Source organism: Carettochelys insculpta, chromosome 5, assembly GCF_033958435.1.
Source record: "Carettochelys insculpta isolate YL-2023 chromosome 5, ASM3395843v1, whole genome shotgun sequence".
NCBI lineage: Eukaryota > Metazoa > Chordata > Testudines > Carettochelyidae > Carettochelys > Carettochelys insculpta.
The window spans coordinates 15,496,025-15,516,705 of NC_134141.1; the positions used below are offsets into that span (position 1 = coordinate 15,496,025).

General features: G+C 40.1%; 1 protein-coding gene across 6 annotated transcripts in view; it reads left to right on the forward strand.

The window, feature by feature from the left end:
- LINGO2 (leucine rich repeat and Ig domain containing 2) overlaps nucleotides 1–20,681 on the forward strand; it is a 663,558-nt gene that overhangs the window by 127,903 nt on the left and 514,974 nt on the right. For all 6 annotated transcript variants that reach the window (XM_074994697.1, XM_074994695.1, XM_074994694.1 and 3 more), the window contains one exon: nucleotides 1,766–1,869. The gene's annotated coding sequence lies outside the window, so the exon portion shown is untranslated. The remainder of the gene's footprint in view (nucleotides 1–1,765; nucleotides 1,870–20,681) is intronic.

The window sequence follows — 20,681 nt, forward strand, 5'->3', positions numbered from 1 at the left end:
ACTGTGCTGTCAGTTACCAAAGTCTTTAGGTCCCTGATGTACCAGAGCTAATGGGTGACTAATGTAGCTTAGTGCTCACTTCTGCTTTTTTTCTTTAAGATAGGTCAAATGAAGTTTTTCAAGAGAATCTGTGCTAGTTGCCAACACATTGATCCAAAAGGAAGTTTAGGTGTAACTACAAGGGAAATATCCATGAGTCCAATAGCCAGTTGTGAACTTGAAGACAGGAATTGTATGACTGAGAATCAAAAATGGAATGTGGAGTTTCTTAATCTGATGATTTGATTTGTGTCCTGGTCTATAGAGACATAGAACATGCTCTATAGTAGGTGAAAATATTTAATCATCTGATTATTTTGCAGGAAAGGTTTTGAAATTTTATATAAAAAACATTTCATACAATTTTGCAGTTTCCTAGATAACTACAGCCACTGTCGTGTAGGAGAGACTGCTGGATTTTTTTTTTTTTTTTTGGTATGTGTTTTTGTTTGGGGGGGGCAACTATTGATGACACTTTGAAATTTTAGAAAGAAAAAAATCAGAAAAGAGGAGACTTTTTTTTTTTTTTTAAATCAGCTCATATGTTGAGAGTGATGAGCCCACTGGAAAAGCTGATTTCCTCCTGTGAGATTTTTCTGTTGCTGCCCAATTGCATAATCCTTACATTTCCTCTATAAGCATCTGATTAATTAAAGGTAATCCAGATCATCTTATCTCACCCCGCTCATTGTTTTTACTGAGTCTAAATGAACATTGAATCACACACAAACCTTGCTCTGTTTTTACAAGACTTGATGGAAAACATGCACTAATGCAAACCCTAAAGTAACAAAGAAATGGCTGGGGAAAGCAAAAACTGTTTTCTGTAATACTGCTACATTGCTTCCTTTCCCAGCATTCTCGCTTATCCATCTAGCAGCCACAACATATCAAACCCACAGCCTCACACTCCACACACACACCTTCTTAACCACAGCTATATATATGTCCTATGTGGGAGCGCTGCAATAATTTTATAGTGGAAGTGCTGATTAGACATTGAACCCAACTCTAAACCCTATACCTAATGGAATCCACTTCCAGCCAGGGGATGCACAGAACCCAATGTTGTAGCACCCATGGTACTGTGCTGCCATGGATGTGATAATTGTGCATACGGCGTGTGAAATAATAGGTGGATTACATAAAATTGATACCTTAAATGGGTATTTCCTTGTTTCACTTTTAGTAGATTCTGGGCCTTTAAGTCATAGTTTCATAAAGGTGGTTTGTTTGATCTGTTTCTCTCCACACACACACACACACACACAGAGCAGTATATCTGTGAATATGACATATTTAGAGAGTATCCTAATGGATATGAATAAGGGCTGGAAAGTTGGAGGTTTGAATGCACAATCTTGAATATATGAGAACTGATTTTGCTCTAACACTCCAAAAACAATTTATTGTAAGGCAAAGATCAAACAAGTATTTCACGTCTTGGTAAGTGAAAGATGCAAGCAAATAACTGGGTATTAGAATAGAAATGGTTGTGCAACTTCAAGTGTATTAGGTATGTCTGCTACCTTACATTATGTGCTTGTGTATATTAATGTCACTGGAATAATAAGAACTAATGCTACAGCTGGGAGTATCCACGACTGCATGTTGCACACGTAAGTGGTGAGTCATAGGGACATAGTTAAAAAAATAAAAAACTAGAAGAGGAGAGAGCACTAAAGGGCTTAGCTTCAGTTCTCAAGATTTCTTTGTTTCCTAATAGGTAATGCTTTGGAGATTGTTTCAAGATGTAGAACTCTGCTCCCTGGACTATAAGTGCATCTGATAGAAGCAGTATAGTGAAAACAGTATTCCCTTTGCCTTACGGTAAGATCAAAAAGACTTTGGTCTCTCTCTAACTCCCTGGATTAATAATAAATACTAAAAAGTTGTAAATGTGTTTTAATGTAAATGTTAAACGTACATTTAAATGTGTACATTTAATACTACAGTGACGTGTGTTGTGTTCACCACATAGTAATATAAAATTCAAAATAGTCTGTTTACACGTTTTGCTTTATTTGCTCCTACAAACATTAATTTATATATATCTGAATCACACAATAAGTAAGAACAAAGTAGGCTGAGATACAAGCTTTTAAAAATGTTTTTTTTTTTATATTGGTATTTCCACCTTTTAAACACCATGGCAGTATGCTACTTCTCTATTTGAAGCATGCTGCACCTTGATGTTAAGCTGCACGCTGAACATCTTGTCTAACGAGCTGTTCAGAAGAGAAAATGATGCACTTTTATCTGTGGAGCCTTTGCTCAAGAGGCCTGTTTTTTACAAGTCGTTTCTGAGAGAGATTGTATTGTACATAACTTACTAAAACAAGGTAAAATTCCAACAGTTTTGCAAGAAATCCCTTTATATGTTGTACTTGTTCTAGTGCACCCCAGTATTGCACAAGCCAAGTGTGTCCAATCTTTTTTCATCAGGGGTCTCATCAATTTTTACATGTTCTGGGGGCTGAACACTAAATAGCCCCAAACCCAAGATTAATTTACCTCGCATAGGATTGCCGTGTGCTGGTGCTCCCTGCTGCACCTTTACTGGCTTGCCATCTCCTCCTCACTGCAGCTGTGTTGCACCCCCCTCAAGCTCTGTTACTCCCTTCCCCCACTTTCAGCATGAGCAGCTCTCTGCCCTGCCACACGGAAATAATGGAACTCAATTTAATTGGTTTAATAGCCATATCCCTCCTGCTGGCCTTTAAAATTGAGTTCTACTTATAATGCCAACAGACCCAAGTTGCCAGCACTAGGGGTTGAACTTGCGATCATCAGGGCTAAAGCCCTCTGCTCTACTGCATGAGCTAAGGGCCAGCTGGCTCTTAGCCAAGGCTGTAGAGCAGAGACTTTACTCACACTAGTATGAGGTCTCAGTGCCTCTGGGTACTACCTACTTTTTCAGTGTGTCAGGGCAGGAGTGGAGTGAGTGGAGGAGGAGTGAGCTAGAGGAGGTGAGAGTGGCAGCAGCCGCAGGAGCCACAAATGGTCATATGCAGCTTGGAGCTGCCCAGCTCACTTTCAAAATGGTGTCACTGCCAGCTCTGCAGGCCAGATGAAAGGTTCCATGGGCTGGATTCTGGCCCATGGGCCATGTGTTAGCCACCCTTGGTTTAAGCCTTGTCTTCAAGGAATCAAATAGTACAAAGGTTCTAGGTCCATATTCTAAACACCCACTAAGTGCAATTATGCACATTAGAATGGTGGTGTGCTCCATTGCCAACAGCACTTTGCTGAACTTTGGGTCCAGCCTGCACACGAGTACCATCTCACAATGGGATTATAACACAGTTCTTAACACATTTGAACATGGACACAACTGTGTTACGCCCCTCCCCCATGTTGTATAATGGGCCAAAATAAATCATTGTCCTTATCTGGTACCCATAACCATAATATCTGAATCCAAAGATCAGTGAAACTGGGGTCATGTTATTCCATGTATTCCCGGTGAACAGTGAATGCAACCAGACAGCAAGTATGAAAATATGGTATGGGGGTGGTCAGTGATGGACAACCCTATAAAAAATGCTATGAATATTGGGATTGTCCCTGTAAAGCTGGGATATCTGCTTACCTCAGGAACATGTGACCAAATTTAGAGGTAATATAATGAAATAATAGATAAACAGTAGCTTGCTATAAATGGAAGTAAGTTTAATAACATTCAGTGGAGATAGAAAGCGGTGATGTACTGAAAATTCTTTTAATATTACAAGCTGTCACTTTAAATTCCAGGGGTGGGTTTCCTGATCCTGCTTGCAGGCTATGGGTCTCTGTAGGGAAGAGAGCGATTTGGGCTTAGCAACAGTTACCAGACTTCAGTGAGTCAGAGCAAAGTACAGTGGAATGAGTAGTGCTTCTCTTTTTCAGGAATGGACGACTTCTTGCTTCTTTTTTGTGGGTCTTGTTTCTCACTCTGAATTCTAAAATAAGGTAGCACTATGTTGCAAGCTTCCTGCAGGAATATATGTGTTTAATCTAAGTTCTGTGCGTGTGTGTGCGCCATGAAGATAGCAAATGGTAGCACTGTAGCAGGAGAGTATATAATAAATATAGGCTGGTTAATATAATGAGATCTTATTAGTTTTTTGTCCTGATACAGCCTTTCTTACTGCCCCACCGGCAAATGTGCACCAACTTAAGTTCTTATAATGACATGCAGTTTTCACCATTGTTTACATTTTGTTTCTGAAACTGGACCATGTTGTTGTTCGAAGACATGTTCTTACTGCAAAGGAGCTAAATAAAAGTAGACTGAGTCACTGAAATCGGTAGGAGCAGGAAGCGAAATCAGGCAGGTATCCCCTTGTGGCTATCAATGCTCCTCCTCAGACACACACTTGGGTTTTAAATTTTAGCCAAAATAAATACTTTCCCCATTAAATTGTTCACAGGAGGCCCTCAGTTTGAAGGAGAGAGAATCAGAAATAATGGTGAAAATGGATGGTCTGACTACAGTTTTGCTTTAAAAGGGGGCGGGGGGGGAAGTCCAGAAAACACTTAAAAAATAGTATGCAATAGCAAATTTGTTGATAATTTCTAAGCGAGAAAGTTGTAGTTCTCTGTGGCAGCCTATAAAAAAATAGAAGGAATGTACAGTGATGGTGCAATTAGGTTTCCCTATCACTGAATGATAATAGTATTCCAAGGAAAATGTGAAAAATCCTTGAAGAATTAATTGCCCTTGCCAAGTGCACACCTGTTTTAATAAGTAAAGTTTTCAAAAGATTATTCACAAGCTTATTGTAATGGACAGAAAAGAGAAAAACACTGATTGTTTCTTGGAGGTGTATCTAATACAAGACGAGAAGTTTGTCTATTGTTAAGAATATTCAGAGGTACATTAGTGAATACTAAAATAGTTTTGGAGTGGGTATAAATCTTCATGCTGCAGAACATATGCAAACTTTTAACTATTGGGGATTAGGAGAAAACTTAGTGTATTCTAGCTAATACTCACTTGCTATTGAATTTCTTGTATCTCTGTAAATCAGCTAAGGGTAGCCACAGACAGAGAGAAGATACAGAACTAGAAGAATTTTTCTGTCCTGCTAAGTCACTGGGTGGTGGGGAGGAAAGAGGTAGCTCAGTGGTTTGCACATTAGCCTGCTGAACCTGGGCTTGTGAGCTCAATCGTTGAAGAGGCCGATTGGGCCAAATAGATGCCAGGGATAATGCTTCATCCTGCCAAGAGAGCAGGGACTGGGCTAGATGACCATCAGAGGTCCCTTCCAGTTCTAGGAGACGTGCATCTCCAATTATATAAATTTATATGTCAGTTTGGTTCTCCCTCTATGATCAATATATTTTGGCCATTGGCAAGCAACAGTTTGGGAAACCAGGAATAGATCTGGGGGTGGAATATTTTTATGAATACAACTTAAAAATGAAGTTGTTACGCAGAAGTTTGAAGTTCATGCACATTTGCGTGAGAGTCTCTCCAAGCACGCACCCTTTGGAGAGCATGCCAATTGCCTGATAACCTAACCTTTGTAGTGAAATGACAAGCTTTAAAACCTTGCTTAAGACCATATGAGACTGCATCTGAAACCAGTGCAGCTTGCATGATTGTTTCCGCTACAATGTTAACTAAAACTCTTTTTGCCTTGACAAAGTCATGTGAGATAGTTAAAGGCATTGTATCAGATAATTATAAAGTGCTGCTTTGCAACTGTTTGCCTACATAAAAGCACAGAGATGCTAGGTGGCAGGGGAGCCAGCAAAAATGCAGGGTGCCTGGACAATGTGAAGGGCAGGGCCTAGGGTAGAAGGGGCATGGTTGGGGGACCCAGTCCCTAGTGCTGCCTGGATGGTGCAGCAGCCCTCCCTCTTCTGAACCTCAGAGCAACCTGGAGTGTGGGGTGCAGCACTGATGTCCCTGGACTCTGGCTGATGCAGTAGCACTGGTAGCAGCCTGCAACCTGAACCAATTGTCCATCTCCCCCATTCTTCCCTGTGCCCCTCCGTCGACAGGTCTGCCAGGTGTCTGGGTAATCCATGTTATACTGGACTTGAGAAATAAAAATGTAACTAGTCCCTTTGAAGAGTTGTGGAAAATACTTGGCATCTTCATCTCATAATGCACCTTCATCTCATATTGCAAACAAAAATGGGGCTCCTTGCAGATTCCAGAGAATGTGTCAAGGCAATCTCCCTTCTCTAACATGGATTGCAAATCTCTGAAATCCTCGTAGCTCAAATGCTGCTAATGATTAGTCTGAGTAATCTCAAAATTACTTTTCCGTGCCATGCCTTAGAATGAATGCTAATACCAAATTAGATTTTTTTTCCCTTATATCCTTTTTTTCCCTCCATTCTAGATGCATTAGACAACTTTTCATTGTTTCAAGGGCATTTCAGCAGAAACTGCATAATAAAATTAATCACAGAACCCTCTAGGTACCTGTCAAAGTCCTGAAGAGATCAGCCTGAGAAATTGGCATTGTGTATTCAAATAAAAGCTTTGCAAGCAGCAGGAGCCTTGGCTATACCACAGTTGACAGTTAGAGGGACAACCTTCTATTAATGGAATGTCTGTCAACAGGTTGCATGATTATCTGAACCACTGGTCATGTAGGCACTACTATGCGTTATGTCAATTGTTAATCTATCTTAGGTAAATGTCTTTATAAAGACCAAAAGAAATAAAAACTCTGTTGGACTTTGAAACCACGAGTCAGTAAGAGCCTTGAAGAAAACCATTGGGGTGTTTTTATTTATTTATTGTTTAATTTTGTTTTTCCCCATAGATTAAGACCAAAAGGGATCATTGTGCTCATTTAATTTGACATCCCATAAAACCAAGCCCTAGGCCTTCCCAATAATAAATGCTGCAAATGCATAGTAAGAAACTGCCCCTCCAACTTCAGAGGCTATATCTTCTGCAGAAATGGAAACAGGGGAAAAAAAGAAGTGAATTGTCAAAAACCACAGAGAAGATCTAGGAGCTGTGGAATGCTGGAAAACAAGATTTAATTTCACGAATAATGTAAAGGTTTGGGCAGTTGGTTTTGTTCTTCAGTGGGACAAAACCAAGGCCTTGAAATTTGAGAGATGCTCCTCTAGAATTTCCAGTAGCCCAGTGGTTAGAGCACTGATACAATGCAGTAGTGGGATCAAATGTAACATAAACTCCAAGCCACCTAGAAAACTGAGAACATTAAATGAAAAGCGTAGGTAAGGAGATGAATCTCTTCACTGTGCCAAAAAGAGATTGATTGATTGTTTTTTTTTCTTTCCCCACCATTGAAAAAGAGCTCTATTTCTTAATGAAGAACATTATGAAGAAGAATTATGAAGGATTTGCAAGTCTGTTTCTCAATCTCCTGAGAATAGCCACAAAAGCTTTAGTAATTTATGAAACTAGACAAAAGAGAATGTAGCTGGTTTTGCAGAAGTATAAAACTGCTTGTGCAAGCAAGAAAACCAGTAGCTAAATAGATGCAGGACAATGTGAGCTGTCTGCCAGGACACATGAAAACTGCAAATTAACAGATATAGAGTTATTATTATATTAGTGTGTCTAATTTTTATAAACGCTGTTTTCAGTTGTCTGTTGCTGTCATTTTCTTTGAAAATGAATTGCTACATGTGCAGCAGTATTTTTTTACAATCATAGAAAAATTACATACACTGCATCTGTAGGCGAAACAACTATGCTGGAATCTGAATCAGACGAAAGCTAATTTATGATTAGAAGGAATGAGAAATGATGGTTTGAGTACAGCTTGGACCTTCCTGATCTGGAGTATGTGGTAACCTGACCAGTCCCGAACGAGGGAGTTTGCTGGACCAGTGGTGGTCAGTGCTGCCTTCCCTGTCCCCCAGTCTGGCTGCCAGCCACCTGACTGCCAGCTCAGCTTTGTTCTTAGCTCCAGCCAGCCCTGCTGCTAGCAGGATCCCAGCTGGCTCTGGCCGGGCTCTCAGCCACCAGGTTCTCTGCCCATGGGATTCTCTGGTCTGTCATCCTCCGTAATCATGCTGCCACAGTTTGTCCCCCTGAGTACTCCAATCCCAGGACATCCAGAGGATCTGTGAGGATGCCAGACCACAAATGTTGCTTGTCCAGACATTCCAGTTCAACCTGTAGTATTAAAACTTTGATATTTGTTCCCCTGACATAGATAAAATTCTATTTTAGTATTTTATGCATGAAACATTCAGTACTGTACATCTATTATGAGATATTGGAAAAGAGGGATGGTTTTATGGGCAGAATGCATGACTGAGAATTGAGAGGACTGGTTTCAATTTCTGACTCTGCTACAAGATTCTGATGTGACCCTGGTTGGGTCACAGTCGTGTGCTTTCATTCCCCATCCATAAAAGCACTTTTTCCTTTTACTCAATGTGCATATTTGTGCAACTGTCTCTTACTAGGTTGGTGAATCGTAGGGATGGAATAGCCCGCAGCAGGGTATCATGTCCAGCCCCCTATCCAAAGCAGGACCAACCCTAACTAAATCATATCTAGCACAATATGACCCTGCTGTCAGACTAGACCTCAAGTTTTGCTGAAATATAAATAATACTTTAGCTCAGTGGTGGGTGCACATACCTTATCAGGATAACCAGCTAGTGAGCTGCCAGATATGACTGTCCACAGTGCCCATTAGCCACAGTTCACCATACCTGGCCTGCACTGCTTCCCATAGCTCCCATTCGCTAAGAACAGTGAATCATGGCTAATGGGAGCTGTGGGTAGTTCTACCTCGAGATGCAAGGCTAAGTGCCTCTTTGGTGACCCACCAGGGGCTTATCCTGACAAGCTGTATGTGGCACATGGGCCGAAAGTTATCCATCACTGCTTTAGACAAAAAGATAATAAAAATCTCAAGTCTATTTTTTTTATCATCACTGCTAATGGTTGTGTCTACACTAGCCACCTTTCCCCCCCCCCCCCCGCCTTCAAAAGGGGGATGATAATGAGACACTTTGGGATGTGCTAATGAGGTGCTGCAATAAATAACTGCTATCCTCAGATCGATGCCATGGAAAAGAATCAAATGGCAGCCAACAGATAATTGGGATCAAGTGGTAGAGACTTGTGTCTGGTCAGCAGAAGTTAAACAGTTCTAGAGCAATAAAGCTGAAGACAACTTCTGAGGGCTTCATTCCAAATATAGTGATTAGACTCTAAAAGCACAAAATGTGTGCTTGCATAGGTCTCATTACGGGCAAGGCGGAGGGCAGATGGGCATGGAACCATGCTGTTAGCTGAGTTACCTGATCACTTCAGATGTCAATCATACTGCATAGATTATTCTCAGGAGAGACTGAGCCTGGGACATCAGTGTAGTATCCAAACTCTGCTCTAATATGAATGTTGTCTGCCCCTGGAAAAAAGTCACGTTAGCTTTACAGCCCCAGTGCACCTTTTGGCGTTTCAGTTTGAAACTTCAAGTATTTATAGGATAAGAGTCAAGGGTGGTTGTTGTGTCACTCTGAAGCCAAAAATATCTGAGTCAGTGTGAAATGATGTAAACTGCTACCAGCTCATCTGAGAGCAATTTTAGTTCAGAACACCACCAGGTTCAATCATCACTGGGATTCACAGTGTGTTGTCCAATTTAAGTTCTCAACCATTTTGACTTTATCAGTTACATCTGTGTGATCTCCATATTCATTAAGAGGAAGACATTGCTTGGGCTAGCATCTTTAAATAATGATCAGAATGATGAAGAACTTGGCATGCCATACTTTATCAGAAATAAGTAATAGTGAGGTAGCTGTGTAAGTCTGTACTCCAACAAAACAAACCAGCAGAAACATAGCGCTTTAAAGACTAACAAAATTATTTATTCTGTGATGAGCTTTCATGGGACAGACCCACTTCATCACCTCAATCTAATTTTCAACATAGACTGACATTTATAAGTACAGATAACCAAAAAAAAATTGCAATGAAAACTGACAAATAAGATTGAAGCAGGGGAATGCGGGGGATGTTAATTGTCCTGTCTTAATTGCCCACTGGGAGAAGTAAAAAACAGATTGACAGAACTAGATGAATACCCAGAAACCAGCTACTTCAAGATAGTCCCAAGAAGATCAATAACAGAATACCACTTGTCATCACCTATAGCCCCCAAACTCAAACCCCTGCAGTGCATCATTAAAAACCTTCAATCTATTCTAGAGCATAATGCTACACTCCAGAAGGCCCAAAGTCAAAGGTCTGTCCTTTCCCAAGACAAGCTCTTAATCTAAGAGAGATTTGTACTAGCAATCACAGGCTACACCCCTGTAATACTAATTCTAAAACTTTTCCTTTAACAAACCCCACTGCCAACTTTGTCCATGTATTTATTCTGGGGAATAAATCACCAGACCTAACCATGCTAGTTACAAAATCAAAGGCACATTCTCGTGCACTTCCAGCAACATTATATATGCCATTATGTGCCAATAATGCCCTGCCACTATGTACATTGGACAGACTGAGCAAAAACCTTCACCAAAAAATAAATGGATACAGAGCAGACATCAAGAAACTCAATACACATAAGCTGGTCAGTGAACACTTCAATGGAGTGGGCCATTCTGTTAAAGACCTGAGAATTTGTGTCCTAGAGCACAGAGAATTTAAAAACAGATTATAGTGAGAAATTTGTGAATTGGAATTCATATTCAAATTTGACACAATCAAGATGTGGTGTGAACAGAGACATCAATTACCTCACACATTAGAAGGACTGCTTCCCTTATTTTGATGCTCATAATTATCTCAGGCAGGACATTTAACATCCCCCCATACCCTCATCCCCCTCCTCCAGTCCTATTTGATTTGTCAGTTGTTGCAAATTTGTTTTTGTTCCTATAAAAATGTCAGTCTGTAATGGAAATGAGATTGATCTGGCGAGGTGGGTCTGCCCCACAAAAGCTCATCACTGAATAGAATAGTAGAATCATACGGCTGGAAGGGACTTCAGGAGGTCATCTAGACCATCCCCCAGCTTCAAGCAGGATCAACCCCCACTAAGTCATCCCAGCCAGTACCCTGTCAAGCCAGGACTTATAAACCTCGAGAGATGGAGAATCCACCATGTCTCTAGGTAACACATTCCAATGCTTCACCACCCTCCAGGTGAAGTAGTTTTTCCTAATATCTAACCTACACCTCTCCCTCTTTAACTTCAGGCCATTACTCCTTGTTCTGCTATCTTACACCACTGAGAACAGTTTCTCACCCTCCTCTTTAGAGCTCCCCTTCAGGAAGTTGAAGACTGCTATTAAATCACCCCTAAATCTTCTCTTCTGTAAACTAAACAAGCCCAAATCCCTCAGCCTATCCTCAGGTCTTGTGCTCCAGCCCCTTAATCATTTTTGTTGCCCTCCGCTGAATCTGCTCCATCAAATCCACATCCTTTTTTTATGCTGGGTGGCCCAAAACTGGACACAGTATTCCAGATGTGGCCTCACCAGTGCCAAATGGAGGGGAACAACAACCTCTCTAGATCTGCTCGAATTGCTCCTCTTAATGCACCCTAGTATGCCGTTAGCCTTCTTGGCTACAAGGGTGCACTGTTTACTCATATCCAGCCTTTCATCCACCATAACCCTTGGGTCTCTTTCTGTTGTACTGCTGCTGAGCCAGTCGGTCCCCAGCCTATAACAATGCTTGGGATTCTTCCACCCCAGGTGCAGGACTCTACACTTCTCCTTGTTGAACCACATCAGATTTCTTTTGGACCAGTCCTGCAATCTATCCAGATCACTCTGGATTCTCTCTCTGCCCTCCAACATATTGACCTCTCCCCTTAGTTTTGTGTCACCTGCAGACTTGCTGAGGGTGCAATCCAGTCCCTCATCCAGGTCATTAATAAAGATGTTGAACAACACTGTCCCCAGAACCAAGCCTTGCAGCACTCTGCTTGAAACTGAGTGCCATCCAGATATTGAGCCATTGACCACTACCCATTGGGCTTGACCGTCAAGCCAGCTTTCTATCCATCTTTTAGTCCAAAGATACGATTCATATTTCCTTAACTTATGGGCAAGAATGTTGTGGGAGACCATATCAAAAGCTTTGCTGAAGTCTGTCTTTCCTTTTTTTAAAGGTGGGCACTATGTTTGCCTTTTTCCAGTCATCTGGAATGTCTCCTGATCTCCAGGAGTCTTCAAAGAAAATGGCCAAAGGTTCAGCAATGACATCTGCCAATTCCCTCAGTACCCTTGGGTACATTAAATCCAGACCCATGGATTTGTGTACATCTAGTTTTTCTAGATGGCTCAGAACTTGTTCCTTCCCCACAGATGGCTGCCCTCCGCCTTCCCATACTGCATTGTCTAGGACCATTGTATGGGAGTTGACTGCCCGTGAATACTGAGGCAAAAAAAAAAATTGAGTACTTCAGCTTTTTCTACATCATCTGTCACTAAAATAAATCATTTTGTTAGTCTTTAAAGTGCTACATTTATATTTTATGGGTGTTAACATAGAGAAGAATCTCCCAGGATATACTTTTGGACCCTTCTTATCCTTTTATGTGAACAGGTCACTTACTGTACTGTTTGTGTACATCCTTATGTTGATAAAAATATCATGTATATAGGAGATTTTGATAATTAACTTGACTTACAAAGAGAAAATGAAATGTTCCCCTTAAACCTATTTCTGACTATGTTCTTATACAATTGTGTGTGATTATGACATATACATTATTCCTTTTACTTCACTAAATAATTTTGAGCTGGAAGAAACTACTTAGATAAGTTGAAAGAGAATCAAATTTTCAAAAATAATATATTTAGAGTTGCAGGCAGTCTTGATGGAGGAACATAAGGAAATACATTATATATAACTATCTGAAAGAGCTCTAGTCATGTAGGACCAGGATCTCAATGTGTTCCCACAAAATATTGATGGGATCAAATCAGCATTTTCCAACAGAAAATGGTCTCATCTGAAATTTTTTATTGAGTTCGAATAATGAACTGGTACATTGGGATAAAGAGGCTGAACTAACGGTTAGATGAGCTCCATGTACAATTGTCTATCCATTTAAGTATTACTGTATTCAGGAAGAACTACATACCAGCTACCTAGTACAATTATGCTATGTTTGGGAGCAACTTTCTCTACATACTAACTTGGGATAAGTCCTTGATCTTGTGACTGTTTAATAAATACTATTTAGTATCCAGTGAGCTCTCCTTCAGTACAAAACTATTCCTCCATGTGAATGGCTTGGTAGAAGAAAAGCCATATGGAAAGTGGAATTGATTTACTGCATGCATCAGGTTTGCAGGTTGTATTGATACAGAAGGTGGCAGCACTTCATTATTGCTTAAAGTATAGTCAGTGATGTTAGAACAAAAGGTGATGATGTATTATCTTCTATCCTCTCGAAGCGGACACCAAAAAGGCAATACATGCTCTGCACTGACACTGTTTTGAGGTTAGAAATAACTTGCCTGACTTGTTAATCACAGTATGTACATGACTAATCATTTTTGGGGTGAAAAAGAAAACTGTCTCCTTGATGGAAGCTGTTAAAATTCAGAAGACGAGAACTTTTTAAGTATGATGTTGCAATCTGCGTATTGCATAACCTAAGAGCTATCTCCTTGGATCTCTGATTAAGGCTTTACAGCTGCAACCAGATCTCATGATGATCCACTGCAGTTATAACAGTATTTACTTATGTTGGAGAAAAGAGGTTTCTTAATACTTTGATTCCTTTTTCAACAAAACTGAGCACTGTCCACTCACCTTTAAAACTCAGGATTGTTGTAAGGTCTTTCATCAGAATTATGAAGGCTTGATAGATTACTGTTTCCATATTACAGAATATATATCTGAAAGCCCAGCCAGAAAAAAAAAATATGTTGGGCTCTCATTTCTTGCATCTGGTGTACTAGTTGTTGGGGTGCTTTTCTCTGTTTGTGTTCTATTTTTAGAAAGATGGGCTAACTTGCTGATCACATAGTTAGGGCAATGGGTTGGGATTCCTCATATATGAATTCAGGTCCCATTTCTACCACAACTTTTCTGTGTGACTTGAGGCAAGTCACTTAATTGCTCTCTCTCTACTTCATTTTCTCAGCTTTTAAAAATGGGAAGACTCTCAGCAGCCCACTTATTGACATGTGCCAGTGTATAAACCAGGAAGCTATCATAGGCAGCTGTCATGGTTTGCTTCAGACCTCGCCTTGCTGTGGACTGAGATACACTACTCCTGATAGCATAGCAGAGCTCACACATCAAAAAGAATGTATTGTATTCCATTCTTGTGGATCATGAATGCAAATGTTAAGTAAGTGTTAGGGGCAGGCACAACTCTTCCTTAAATTACATCTGTGTAACCCTCTGGATGCATTGGGACTATACAGGGAAAACTGAGGTATAACCCAGCAAGGTAAAAAACGAGGGGTCCTGTGGTACCTTAAAAACTAACACATTTATTTGGGCATAAGCTTTTGAGGGCTGAAGCCCACTTTGTCAGATGTATGAAGGTGAAATTTCAGTTTGACAGCTCCATATAAGATGGGAGTGTTTGATTATTCTGGGGAGAGCCAGTGGTAATGAGGTCAATTCAGTCAGGGTGGATGTGAGCAATTCCTAACAAGGTGAGAAGACCAAAAGCAGAGAAATTAGTTTTCCTAATGAACTAGTCACTCCCAGTCTTGAGTCAGAAGCAGGCTGATTAATGTCAAGTTTGCCCATGAATCCCACCTCTGCAGTTTCACGCTGCAGTCTGTTATTGAAGTTCTTTACTGAAATATGGCATTTTTCAAGTCTGTTTCTGAGTGTCCAAGGAGCCTGAAGTGCCCTTCTGATTCATGTCCATCCGTTCTTTTGTGTAGGGACAGTCTGGTACTGGGGTTTGTTTCACGGATTGTTCCCAAGATTAGTGGTGTGTGGTTTGTCATGTGATGTGTAGGTGCTCATGAGTATTTGCCTCAGGAGAGGGGATGTCTGTTAAGTGAGGACTGACCTGCACCCCAAGGCTTGTGAGAGTGAGGGATCATCTTCCAGGACAGTGTGTAGATCCTTGAGGCTTTAGCTGGGAACTGCTATGTACACTGGCCAAACCAGGTGGTTCCTAAACAATATCGGCAGCCAGGAGCCTCAGGCCCTACTTAATTGCCAATCTCCAGAACAGTTGCACCCTTTCGCCTTCCCTCTTCCGCCTCTCTGGATGATGGTCATACTGTGGACCTTGTTGAGTCTTGTGGTAACCCTTCAGATTTGAATTCCTTTCTGTACTCTGTTTTGATTTCTATGATGAAATGCCTGTATTTTCTATAATCTTCTGCTCAATCATCCTTGGTGCTGCTGATTACATCGTTACTTCATGGACTTTGGCACAAAGTGTAGATTAGCATGAACAAACCTTCCTTTTCTGTATGGAGAGTTCCCTTGCTCTTCATATATGTTGGTATTTGAAAGATACCTACTATTTTTGTTTTCATAGTCACATTGCTTCATCTTCCAGGTCTAGATTGGCTGGCTGTTTTCTTGTCCCCAGTAAAAATCCTGTTTAGCAGCTTCTGCTTTATTTTCTTCCTTTGGCATGATCTGAGATGGTTCAGTTATTCAGCAAGAAAAAAAAAACTAAATTGGCAGAAAATGTGGAACAACCCACCTGCATCAAAACGTATCCCTAGAGATGTTAGTTCCTTTTGCAGACAAGAAGATGAAAGGCAAGGTGCTGACTCTTCTAACTTTCAGGTTCCTCTTATTTAGGTCTGTTATCAACAGCCTACACAGCATCTTATTTTACACACTCCATTTGTTCTCATTGAATATGCAGACTGCAGGCATAACACATCTTAAGCATTCAGCAACAGTGAAATCACTGCATCTTACAAGAAATCACTGTGTCTTACAAGAAGATGCCTATTAACAATGTGTTAGACAGAAATCAGGGAGAAGAAAAATAACTGAATTATGAAAATCTATATTACTTTTTCTGTTTTATTAGCTCAGTAACATTCAAAAAATAGAGGCCTCTTTAATATTAGATGAACTTTGAGAATGCATACAGCCTAATCAATTCTTTGGCTAACTAACTAGTTATATTACTTTATTGTCCTTCATTGAAGTAAATACGCTATATTCATTTTCTGCTCTGAGATCTACAGTGTAGCCACCCACATTTGAACAGGGCATGAAAAGCTTCTGTCTATGAAGACTTTTTGGTTAATTGCAGGTTTTATGTGCCTTGTGGCCTGACCTTTTTTCATTCTGTCTATACTCCAAAATAGTATGATTTGAGATTGGCCTATATAAAATTCTTGGGGCTCTGAAGGGGCTCACATTTTTGCTCCATATTCTATGGCTAGCCTCACCGACGTCTTTTAAAATGGTCCTAAAGCATTTAATTGACATATGGACCTAAACCTCCAAGGAAATCAGTGGAGACAAGAGTGGCCTACAAGGTAGCTAGTCTATATGATTTTTTTAGACGGAACCTATGCTGCATGGTCATTCCATGCTCAGACCTCTAGCTCTTTCTAGATTGTCATGATCTTCTCTGTAGGAGAGGGACTTGGGATGGGGAGAAAGAAGGAGGAAACCTGGCTGTCGTATCTTAGAATTCTGTGTTCTATGCAGCAGAAAACACACTGGATCAATGACTCTCACAAGGCCACCCATGGAGCAGTGTTCTATGTAAAATAAAAGATGGGGAAACATTGCCCTGACTCCTGTAGCTGCAACCTCTAGTTGCTAGGGAACCAGACGTTGCCCTCACAAACTTCTAGGTTTTACTTTAATATTCTTCCCTACTATAACTGGAGAAAACCAGAATAATTTCCTTTGGGTTTACAAGTTAGTGAGCCCAGTTTTGTAATATGGAAAATTAATATTCTTCTGACTTAAACTGAAATCTCAGAATTTCATATTAAAACAAGTACAGAAGTACAAGCTCCTGCCCGTTTAATCAGCCTTATAATCATTTCCTCTCTGAATTATCTGTATTTGCATAAAATGTAGAAATATATTTTTTCACATTTAATTTCTTATTCAAGGAAATGACAATCATTTTTCAAAGCCTTTGTGTCGGTTATATAAAGACATGTGAGATCACTTTAGATTGTCCCAGCTTTTCAATGGCCTAAATGAAGTAGAATCTTCCATTCTTCATGTACTATATGACGCAGATTGCAGCAATGATTGAGGTAGATTAGGGGGCATGACTTTACCACTGGAATTCTGGGGACTGAAAATACTGCAGCTAAAGCAATTGGATGAGGGGTTTTATTGTATCTTCACCAGTGCAAGAAGTTCTTAACATGATGTAAACCTGTATTGTATTATGTGCTGCAAAGACAGACTACTTAAAGAGGTGACCAAAGATGAGAACTGTTTGACACCTGTGATTATGGTAGATGTAGTTGTTTTTGTTCAGATGTAATACCTGCAGGAAAAGAATGCAGAAGAAGTGCTTCAGGATGAATACCTTTTGATAGAACTATCAATGGGCCAGATAAGACATGGTTAATTTAGTCAATAGCTATGAGTAGTTTTCTTCAAAGTGGCATGACTACATTAACGATAATATTAAGGTATTTCTGGTCATGTTTTCATGGCATATGCACATATTCATACCCAATTCAAGAGGCACATAACATACAACATTTCACAATGTACTCATTATTCTACAGTGCCGGTTGAACCTCTCTAATCTGGAACTCTCTCATCCAGTAATATCTATAATCTGGAATGTTTTTAGTTACCTAGGTGACCACTTATGGTAGGTATGGCCAAGTTTCCTCTTGTCCCATAAGGTTTGTTTACAGCCACAAGTCCTGACTCTGAGTGGTCTGTGATCTTATTTAGCTGTAATTTAGCCCTAAATGTCTTCTAAGAGCCCAGTAAGCAATGGAAGTGTTGGTACTGTGCTAGGCAATCTTAAACTCCCATTTTCTGGCAAAATCTGGTCCCAAGGGCTTCAACCTATATTTGAATTGGTTCAAAATGCTGTTTTCCTGTATAGAAAAGTTCAGTATAAAAATCCTTTATCTTTTAAACAGTTTTAACAGAAATGTTGGCTTTTCACTGAAAGACCAAAATCTTTTAACTGTGAAAGTGGGAGGTGTCGGGGGGGAGCATTTTCTGGTATTAAATTTTCCAAGTAGTCAAAAGTAAAAGAAAAGCAACTTTCCATAATCTTTTCTTTTTCTTTAAACACTTTTTTGTCTCGAAGGAGTTCTGACTGAAAACTGTTCTGTCCCAGTTTGTCTGTATTTTCAGATTCACTACCGATTTCTGGGCCTTCCTCGTGTGTGTGTGTGCGTGCATGCTCCCCATTTCAAACATGATTTAACAAGGTGACTTTCATCAGTGTGGTGCTGTGTACTTTCTGAAATTAATATTATATTCTTTTAAAGTGTCTGAAGCTGACCATTCATAGTCCCTAATCACTTTTGAAAATTTGTGAAGTTTAAGAACTTAATCCTAAAAAGAAATTTTCCTGATTTTGTAACTAAGGCACTTCCCCTTTGCCTGATGTTCAGAGTGAGGTCCATGATGGAATGTTTCTCACATCACTTGTGAAATCCAGTATTTGTTGTACAACATTGAAGGAGAAAGGTCTACTTAGACACATGTAGTCTGTTAACTGGCAAAAGTGGATCATCATGTGAAGAAAACCATCCATATGGGGATTTGACATGAGATTATAAGTTTCTAGATTTTCCAGCTCTTGACCTCCTGCTTCTTAGATTCAGAAAAGTTAAGGTCAGAGGCAACTGTTGTGATCACGTATCTCGATTTCCTAAATAACAGACCTTATTGCATCAAACTCTACTCTCTCCATGCAGCCCAGCTCTAACTTTCTTTCCTTTCCGGTCTCTCCTTCTAATCCTTCCTGTTCCTAGTACTGCTTTTTTTTTCCATTCCTGCACACAGTGGGGCTTACAGCCACCATAGGCCCGAGGGCACAGTGTGTGGGGGCTGGGGGAGGTCGGCTCCAGGCCTCTGGAAGGAGTGGAGGTGTGGCAGATAGTCCTTAGCACTGCCCGGACTGCAGCATCCCACCAGCTCTCAGAGCACCCAGCATGGTGCTCCCTCAGTAATTCAAAGGGGCCTGTGATTCTGGTCATTGCTGCTATTGCAGTAGCAGCAGCAGCAGTGACTAGGAGCCCCAGGCCCTTTTGAGTCACTGGTCCTCATGGCAGCTGCTCCCTTTGACCCTCCCTCTCCCTCAGTGGGCCTGCCTTCATGTCTTCAGTTGTTTCTCCTTGCATTAGCTTCTCCATATTTTATTTATCAAATAGTAGCTTCTCTTTCAGATCCATCCTTTCCAAAACCCACTTCTTCTTATAGTCCCTCCTATCTTCAAAGCTTGCATTCCAGAAAAGGTGGTTGTGGTGGTGGTATGTCATATTGCATACACAACCTGCAGTTCACCCACTTCCTACCTGATTGTCATCCTCCTTCTGTGTTTTGTTTGGAAATCACCTGGGAAATAATCAAAAATAGTACATTTTAATGATTGTTGTATGTCAGTGTTAACATGTCACTGTGACAAATAGCAATAGTTTCATCTTCCCTGGGCTTAGTTCTTAAACCTGTTCTCAGACATCACTTTTGTAGTTATTTGTTTTAGATGATATTTTTATGGCTATCTTCATAAGCCTTTGGCCCTTGTGTATGAGGGTTGATATATAGTTACGCTGAGCTCCCTCTTGCAGTTGCTAAGACCTAAAATGCTTTAACAATAAAATATTAAATTCCAAAGCACAAAGAAATTTCCCCCCAGAAAATAGTATGAGCTCATTGAGAGCTGTCAACTGATATCGTTCAACCTCTGTGTGACTTCTAATCTTTGTCCATAAACCCCACATCTCTGTTCTATCTTCTATTGCATACATTATCTTGTCTTGTGCATCTTTTTCCTTGTCTAATTTTGATTGAAGCTCTTCAAGGCAGAAAATGTCTTTGCCTCAATTTTAAATGAGCTGATGAATTTACAAGGTATATAAATTATTTAATAGTATTAAGGGGGCAATAGTTGTTTGAAAGGAAATACCAGCTACCACTTTGGCAGACAAAAATCAGAGCAAATGCTTTCAAAGTTGTCTTTCAAACTTTTTACGGTACTGCTAAAAGCCTTCATAAAAGATTGGTAATTTTTCAAGTGGAAAACATAATATGGTGATCCAGAAGTCTAACAGATAATGTATATAACTCACTGCAAAATATATTTGATCAAAATTAATCTTGCAGCATGAAGAAATGGAGACCTAAGTTTTAAATGAGAATAAGGATGGTGATGGAGCGGGCCGTTGGGGGAACATATTTCAGTTCCCAGCTCTGCCACAGACTTCACTTAATGTCTTTGTGCCTCAGTTGCTCATTTCTGAAATGATGACAATGCTGCCTTTCTCCTTCCTGCTTCAGTATCTATTCGTGTGTAAGTTTTCCAGGATGAGAACTTATCTTACTTGTATATATCTTTATTGCCTAATATGATGGGGCCCTGATCACCATTGAGGCCACTGCAACTACTTTAATGAAGATATACAAATCTATATATAACATATTTTGAACTGAAAGAGACTTCCATGTGAAATTCCTATCGTGACTGGATATGGACTCAAATAGGCATGAAAGCATTATGTTGCTAATTCCTACATATATGTATGGATAGCTGTTATAAGCATTATAAAAA